Source organism: Carassius gibelio, chromosome A9 (assembly GCF_023724105.1).
Source record: "Carassius gibelio isolate Cgi1373 ecotype wild population from Czech Republic chromosome A9, carGib1.2-hapl.c, whole genome shotgun sequence".
In the NCBI taxonomy this organism is placed as follows: domain Eukaryota; kingdom Metazoa; phylum Chordata; class Actinopteri; order Cypriniformes; family Cyprinidae; genus Carassius; species Carassius gibelio.
In genome coordinates, this window is record NC_068379.1 from 11,665,641 (window position 1) to 11,675,170 (window position 9,530).

General features: G+C 35.3%; 1 long non-coding RNA gene across 1 annotated transcript; it reads left to right on the top strand.

Annotated features, from left to right (window-relative positions):
* The first annotated feature begins 2,859 nt into the window (after positions 1–2,859).
* On the top strand, positions 2,860–3,684 carry LOC128019634 (uncharacterized). Its single transcript, XR_008185224.1, has 2 exons — positions 2,860–3,187; positions 3,308–3,684. It is a non-coding gene; the product is annotated as an uncharacterized LOC128019634 (long non-coding RNA).
* Positions 3,685–9,530: the final 5,846 nt, after the last annotated feature.

Consider the following 9,530-nt stretch of genomic DNA (forward strand, 5'->3'; position numbering starts at 1 on the left):
TCCTGGTTTTGTGGAACAGTGAGGAAGTCAGGGAAGAGACATGTTGTTGATTTCGATGTTTTGTTTGCAAGGCAAGTTAGATTACATTTGTTTTCAGTTTGCATCCCCTTTTTGGTTTGTTATTTTGGCCTTAACCCCCTTCTGAAGCTACAAGCATCTTACTCATTCTTTTTTGAATTATCCATATTGCAACCCATTCTCACTCCAAAGGCGTCAAAAACCGAAGCATGGTCAAGCGCCCCTAGCGTCACTTTTATGACGCCAAATGTGCCTCTCGGCGTCGAATATCGAAGCACTACGACCTTCATTGCTTTCAATGGGAAACTTTTGGCGTCAGAATTCGACACGAGGACATGAGATGTTTATCGCTATGAAATCACGTTCAAGAAGTCTCATTCAGCACACATCGCGATACTTGCTATCAGTTCCACAGTTTGGGTGAGTAGTCGTAAATACGCTCTTTTAATGCCTTTTATAAAATGTATTCTGTCTTATTTATTAATCAGATTAGTGCCATATGTTTAATCGCTGTATTATATCGGTCATCCGCGGCTGTCTTTGAGTTTCATTGCGTTTAAATAAATGAACACTGCTGCTAATTAGTCTGATTAAACTCTTATCTGTCACCTGATGTGCCATAGACCTTCGATCCGTTTTATATTATTATTAATTTCAGGATCAATGATGTAAGTTGTATTTGTAGTAAAATCATGGTAATCACGACACAATAGTAATAAATGAAATGTGAAGTTAAAACAGTAAACAGGACATTAGTAACTGTAGTTTTACTATGGTATATTAATAATCAATACAACAATACAATAATCACCAAACCAGCTATGTTTGTATCACTGTAATGTTAGTGTTTTTATGTGCTTTTATATGACAGATATCGCAGTAATCATATGTTCTGTAGCATGCTTTTAATACCTTTTAATGTAAATCCAAAAAAAAAAAATATCTAATTAAAAATAAATGCTAAAACATTCATTTTTCCATCTTGCAGTTCCTTCATATCAGTTTATATATATATATATATATATATATATATATTATATCTAAATATTTTGCTCACAGATCATTATTAACATTCTTTATATAATTCAATTTTATTTACTCTCCCCATTTTATTATTTTTATTTTTAGCTGAAAAGACGTAAAGGCAGTCAGCCCAGTGGTGTTTCTGGAGAGGGATTCCTTCAGAAATGGAGAAGACAGAAAGCTGCGGAGGCAGATATATGCAGCAGTAAGTCTGTGATAGTTTGTCTCTTTTATCAAAAATTCCTGCTGTTATAATTTGTACAGCATTTGTTGTTTCTTAAACTGTTGCACTGTCCAAATACCCACACTTGCCATCTTTGCACTTGACCACTTGATTACTTATTTGACGTCTTTCCTGTATTTGGCCTAGTATTCGAGTGAGCATGATGACCACGAGTGTGTGTCGAACTTTTCATGACCTGATGACTGTGTTTCCCAATCCTGGTCCTGGAGAAGCCCAGCACTGCACGGTTTTGGTGTCTCTCTTATCTGCCTTGGAGTCTTCACTGATGAGCTGATGAGTTGAATCAGGTGTGTTTGATCAGGGAGACATCTCAAATGTGCAGTGTTGGGCTTCTCCAGGACCAGGATTGGGAGCCACTGCCTTATGGGACACTTATGTGTTTAAAGAGATTTTTAATATCTAATTATCAATATTTCACATACTGTACATTGGACAGATTCCCATGACCTCTTGTGAGATCTCGGCAAAAAGTCTGACGATTTATTCCAAAACATGATGCATGATGGGATACACTAAGCTTTGTATAGTGCTCCGGAGCAGTATTGGAGAGGTTTAGTGTGTGTTAAGGACGCTGTGCTTTGGCATTATTAAGACCGGGGACAGTCTCGTTCACACACTGTCACGTACACACACTCAAAAGTGGCCAAGACTGCAAGTGTGGGTATCTGGACAGGGTCAAAGTCTTAAAAATGATCCCTAAACACATCACAGTCTTAATAATCCAGTTTAACACTAATATGATATTGTACATGCCCCAGGACGGTCTCATCTGACACTATCAAAAGAATTAATATGACTATAGCTTGCTATTAATTACTTGCTTTCAATAATGGATGCATTTAACATTTAATTATACAGCATCTTTACAGAGGTGTAATGTACAAGTTGCACGTAATTAATAATATTTCCTTCTTTCTGTCTTACAGGATTTTTTGCAGATAATCCTAATGCTGTTCTTCTTTTTCAGGTCTAAAATATCAAGCTCAACAGCTCACTCAAGAGCCAACCCTCACAAACCTTCCTAAAAACTAAAAGAGCTATTACTGAGTCTCAGCGAATCTTGCCATGATCAGCTCTTCCCAGGTACATTTGTTTAGAATATTTTTTTAATCAACATTTACTCCTCAAATGCTCTGGTCTGAATATTACTTTAAATTAACTTAATTATGTTTAATGAGCAATATTAATTGCACACAGAGTAAGTAGAGATTATCTTGTTTCACAGAAGAGAAGGCAGACCAAGGAAATGATTTGCTCAGGATGAGAAATGAAGAATGAAGTCCTCTGGTATGTGTGTGTTGAAGCAATGCTGTGTTATACAACATTTTATGATGATCTCTCACAGAACTGGTCATGTCAGCCTTGATTTCTTTTTTTACAATTACAGCATGTTAGACATTTTTAATATTATGTTTTTAAAAACACACCACCTGTTTTAAGAGTAGACAAGTATCACGAAATTGGTTTAGTTGATATAAACACCAATGTACATTATTTCATTGTTTTCTAAATGTTATGTTATAAATTGTGAATTGATAGTTGATTGGTTTGAAGCCAGGCCTTACACTGCACAGACTAAAACACATTTGTGAGAGAAGTCAGGAACTTTGGAGAAAGATTCTAGAGGAAAAAAAAACACATTTACTGCAACAATAGATGAATTCTAGAGTCTCTGAGAACTACACATGCTAATGGAGTCTCATGAGCAAGACCTTTGCCTCTGTAACTTTTTCTTAATTCTTTAATTTTTATTGCAGTATTTTAATTTGTACAGATGATCTCATCAGCCAAATGAGGGGTTTTGACCAAGTGATGCTCTTGAAAGGAGTGAAAGAAGAGGATGTGCTAAATTCTCTTCAGAGAAAAAGCTTCTCAAAAGGTCTCAAACCAGCTTGAAGAATGGTAAGTGTACAGTACTACAAGGGTCATAGTTGCTCACACTGCTAAAATCACACAGAACATAAGATGAGCTCTCTGTCCATTAAACAACTTCATCTGGATTGTTTGTTTCACTTTGACCAGGTCTGGGATGTTAGGACTGAGAGATCCTCTGGCTGAGAGAAGCTACACCACATCAGTGCTGGATATCAACCACAAACTGTTTCCAGACACGAGAGAAGAAGAACACGATGGGGAGATGAAACCAGTTTAGATGTGATGATGGGAATCATTATTTTCTGGAACAGTATCACATGTCTTATATGTATCACATGATCTGTATCACAGTTGACTGGATGGGACTGTGACTTTTAAGGACATTTCATCACTCATCTGTGTGAACTGATTTATATATGAGGTTAATGTATTTTTGATGATAATTATTTTCATTGAATCTTATTTGTCTTGATGCTACTTTATCAACTTTATAGTTTATGCTTCAATAAAATGAAAATGGTGAATATTGTGTTCTGAAGATTCTTGCTAAATACATAATTTTACTAGGTAGGCTCATATGTGTTTATTTTAGACTTGGAAAAACAACATATTAATTATTGGGATTATTTTTTTATTTAAGACATAAACATTTTTGATCGGATTAATAACATCTGGGACATCAGTACACCAGAAAGTAATTTTTTTATATTTTAGTAACAAATATGCACATTTTTAAGTGAAATAAAGGGAGTTACGAGATTAATTATTCTGCATTACAAGATGGTGCCATGGGCTTTATTGTTACAAACACTTGAGGGATAACTGAGAATGTAGCAGGAATGATCAACGTGGATCTTGTACTGCATTAAAACCAAGAGCACGCACATTACTGATGTCCAGCACCTGAGGAGCAAGATACGGGGGTGAGGAGGACATTTTTACACTGATTTTTGCTAAATAGTTATATATATATATATATAAATTAATATTCTTAGCACTGCATGAATTTGTCCTTGTGTAATAGTGAAGTATCACAATGTGTATACATTGTCCTTGATTACTGCTTTACAGTGGGGAATAGATAAAGGCAAGTTGTTGCAGGTTCATCCATTATATTTCTTGCCATTTACTTCAAAAATCAAATAAATAATCTATTATTTTCATTATTAAATCATTTCTTTCTAATTTTTCAATGTTTCATCAGATGGCCTCACAATGTCCTGTCAAAAGGTATAATAGTCATGATGAATAGAATAGAAAACAGAGGACTGTGAAAACTGTCAGATATAAATGTGACTCAGCTCAGTTTGTTGTCCATGATTAGGAGAATACATGTATGTAGGTTTTACTGCCCTTCTACCCCCAGGGGCCCAGTAACACCCCCCAGAAGAGCCCAAAACTGTACTTTTCAAAAGGCTGTAAATCAGAGTCCAATTAACATATCAAAGAGAAAATGGGCAGGATTATTACTTATGCTATGCTGATAAAATAATGTTGAGCTCGGTTTTCAGAAATAAATGGAAAGCTGACATAAAGGCATTTTAAATATTGCTCACTGTAAAATACCACATTTCAGCCTGCCTCTCAAATATATCATAGAGGTTTGCACAATAAACATATTTAGATATCCAGTTTTCCTTAAAATAAATAATTTATTTCGTTTCGTTAATAAAAGGTTTTAAACTACATTACCCACAAGCCTCCGTCGTTCTATCTATAGAAAGGCAACACTAGGGGGCTGTTTTTTGTAGTTCATTGAAGTTATGCTTAGGGTTAGGATTAGGATCTCGCTAAAGATGTCATTTTTGTCAAGATAGCAACACTTCATTGTTGACTTAATATATTACTAATGTGATGATAGGAGCAAAACATACTTTTTAACATGATGCGCTGTTTAATATGGGTTAAAAGATAGTCCAACCACAGACTGTCCTGAAAATTCATAGCCAATGACATCTAAGCTGAGCAGCAGCGTCACACTTCCTTATCCATGTATGACAGATGTCTTTCGTTTTTCGGCTGAAGGGATAGATTCGGTTAACAATAGATTAAGCTTGCTACTTATTAGATTCTGTTTTATTAACGTCTTCACCTTCCTCCGTTGTTCAGCTTGACAAAAATTGGGCAATATTGATGTGCACATGCCCAGCAGTCGCAGTTGTATCCAACAGACAGATTCCTCTATAATAAATATAAGACACATTTTTAAGATTTGTATTTTTTTTTTTTTTTTTGACCAAAGACAAATATATTTTCTAATCAAATGACGTGCTTCTAAAATTTACATTTTATATTACATTGTGTTTTAAAGTTAAAATTTTATCACATTTGTGTTTCTGTGATTTACCATTCTCTACCATTTGAACTCTAGGAATAAAAACTGAAATTATAAATGAATGAATGAATGAATGAACAAATAAATACATAAAGCATAATAAACATGCATATTTTTGTAAGGATCTTCCATTATTTATTTATATGTCAAACTCATTTAAAGACAACATGCCCAAATTACTACACTGCATCCTCTGTCACCAAGCTCGTTTTTGCCACCATAAAGAATAAAAAGGCAGTTATGTTGTAAACATTAACTATTTTCAGTATGCAAATGAAAATGCTTTTATTAAAAAACAAAACAGTAAATACAGTATGTCTTTCAGAGAACACTGGAAAAAGTGTTGTGACCAAAATGTTATACAACACAATGTAAATGTTTCAAACTCACAAAAAAACACCATGAAGACATGCATGTCAAGTGTGCAATATATTTTTAATATGGAGCGCTATTTTTAACTATTGTTTTCATCACTGGTTCTGTAATGTATTCATTATGAGCTTATAATTAAAACAAAGTTACATCTTCTGCAAAAATCAAACCACTGCAAAGTCAAATCACTGATCCAGGGACCATTTCTGTGTGTGCGGGGGATAAAGAGTTAACGAGGTGAGTCCTTGTGCATGATGGAGCTACAGCCTTATCCTCAAACAATCCTGTAAGACAGAAAGGAAGGAAATATTAAATTACATTCAACTTATACATTACACTGTGTTTTGTTTAGACCATAAAAGCAGCCTCTTTAAAGATGCTGTAAAATTAAATGCTAAATGCATCCATTATTGAAAGCAAGTAATTAATAGCAAGCTATAGTCATAATAATTCTTTTGATAGTGTCAGATGAGACCGTCCTGGGGCTTGTACAATATCATACAAGTGTTAAACTGGATTATTAAGACTGTGATGTGTTTAGGGATCATTTTTAAGACTTTGACCCTGTCCAGATACCCACACTTGCAGTCTTGGCCACTTTTGAGTGTGTGTACGTGACAGTGTGTGCACAAGACTGTCCCCGGTCTTAATAATGCCAAAGCACAGCGTCCTTAACACACACTAAACCTCTCCAATACTGCTCCGGAGCACTATACAAAGCTTAGTGTATCCCATCATGCATCATGTTTTGGAATAAATCGTCAGACTTTTTGCCGAGATCTCACAAGAGGTCATGGGAATCTGTCCAATGTACAGTATGTGAAATATTGATAATTAGATATTAAAAATCTCTTTAAACACATAAGTGTCCCATAAGGCAGTGGCTCCCAATCCTGGTCCTGGAGAAGCCCAACACTGCACATTTGAGATGTCTCCCTGATCAAACACACCTGATTCAACTCATCAGCTCATCAGTGAAGACTCCAAGGCAGATAAGAGAGACACCAAAACCGTGCAGTGCTGGGCTTCTCCAGGACCAGGATTGGGAAACACAGTCATCAGGTCATGAAAAGTTCGACACACACTCGTGGTCATCATGCTCACTCGAATACTAGGCCAAATACAGGAAAGACGTCAAATAAGTAATCAAGTGGTCAAGTGCAAAGATGGCAAGTGTGGGTATTTGGACAGTGCAACAGTTTAAGAAACAACAAATGCTGTACAAATTATAACAGCAGGAATTTTTGATAAAAGAGACAAACTATCACAGACTTACTGCTGCATATATCTGCCTCCGCAGCTTTCTGTCTTCTCCATTTCTGAAGGAATCCCTCTCCAGAAACACCACTGGGCTGACTGCCTTTACGTCTTTTCAGCTAAAAATAAAAATAAAAATAATAAAATGGGGAGAGTAAATAAAATTGAATTATATAAAGAATGTTAATAATGATCTGTGAGCAAAATATTTAGATATAATATATATATATATATATATATATATATATATATATATATATATATATATATATATATATATATATATATATATAAACTGATATGAAGGAACTGCAAGATGGAAAAATGAATGTTTTAGCATTTATTTTTAATTAGATATTTTTTTTTTTGGGATTTACATTAAAAGGTATTAAAAGCATGCTACAGAACATATGATTACTGCGATATCTGTCATATAAAAGCACATAAAAACACTAACATTACAGTGATACAAACATAGCTGGTTTGGTGATTATTGTATTGTTGTATTGATTATTAATATACCATAGTAAAACTACAGTTACTAATGTCCTGTTTACTGTTTTAACTTCACATTTCATTTATTACTATTGTAAGTGTCGTGATTACCATGATTTTACTACAAATACAACTTACATCATTAATCCTGAAATTAATAATAATATAAAACTGTTCGAAGGTCTATGGCACATCAGGTGACAGATAAGAGTTTAATCAGACTAATTAGCAGCAGTGTTCATTTATTTAAACGCAATGAAACTCAAAGACAGCCGCGGATGACCGATATAATACAGCGATTAAACATATGGCACTAATCTGATTAATAAATAAGACAGAATACATTTTATAAAAGGCATTAAAAGAGCGTATTTAGGACTACTCACCCAAACTGTGGAACTGATAGCAAGTATCGCGATGTGTGCTGAATGAGACTTCTTGCACGTGATTTCATAGCGATAAACATCTCATGTCCTCGTGTCGAATTCTGACGCCAAAAGTTTCCCATTGAAAGCAATGAAGGTCGTAGTGCTTCGATATTCGACGCCGAGAGGCACATTTGGCGTCATAAAAGTGACGCTAGGGGCGCTTGACCATGCTTCGGTTTTTGACGCCTTTGGAGTGAGAATGGGTTGCATATTGTTAAGCCTCTAATTTTCCCTTGCCCTTTAATGCTGTACAAAGACTTCACATTGTAAATAAAATCTTGAAGAGTTTCTGTGAGCCCTGGGATTACAGATAGTCAACTCTCTCTCCCTTTTTTTTTTTTTTTTTTTTGGTTTGTAAGTTCACCGACACAATTGTTAATTTTTCTTAAATGGCATATGTTACTCCCCTTGTCACCCCTAGACACAGAGGGGGACGTACACTTTTCAAGACTGTTATTTTTGGACTTTTAAATAGTCCATTGCAAAGCGCAAGATCATCCCCAAAGAATGGATATCCAAATATACACCGCTTCATTAGGACCAACTAGATTATGTAATGACTTCTCAGTTTCTAAGTTATGTAGTTTTCCAAATCCCTTTTTCTTTAGGTTCATGACTATTCAGATTTAATGCTGAATATCAAGTTGTCAACCCAAAAGAGTTCCAAAATTATATTTATTTGTACCTTGCATAGTTCTATTAATGGTCAAATGACCTTTTTGACTTTCTCACTTTTAAAGTTGATAAGCCTAATTATTTTGTTATCATAAGCATAATTATGCAGCTATTTGCATTCAGCATTTTCCCCATCTGTCACGACCCACCAGTTACGGGCCACTGAATGGTTTCTCCTGTTCACTTTGGCCTAGTTTTATAGACAAGCTAATTGCATGTAGGCTTTGTTGCACTGAAGGCTCTCAACTTGTCCAACTGTAAGTTAATAGAGGTTAAGCTGTAGTCTTGCTCACTGCATTTCCTATTTGTGGACAGTTCGACCTCTTAGCTAGCTGTCATAGCTTGGAGCATAACTACTTGCCTGCTTGTTATCTCGCCCATGATAGAGCGGCGAGAAATGTTGTTCATTACCAGATTTCTTTCTTCGCCATTGAAGTCTCAGCAGCTTACAGTCTTGATTTTTTTTTTTGTTTTGTTATGCTAATCTAAAACATTTTCCTGCTGCTGTGTAATTATGCATTTAATGTGTTGCAGGATTAAAGCGAACGAGAAATGGCCTAGATTTAGTTGCGCTAATCTTCAGTCTTTTAAATGGTGCCATACATCAGCTATCACTTGAAAAGAGCACGGTTACCACTTTGAGGATTTGCAGTTTAATTTCTGCTGTGTACATACTGCAGCCCTCTGCTTTGCGTATTGCTTGTTTTTTTGTTATATTCAATGAGGTGTTTTCCATTGACCTGGACATGTCACTTTCCAGCGGGAAGAAAAGACACCTGTGATCTTCAGCCAGCACTCTCAATAATGT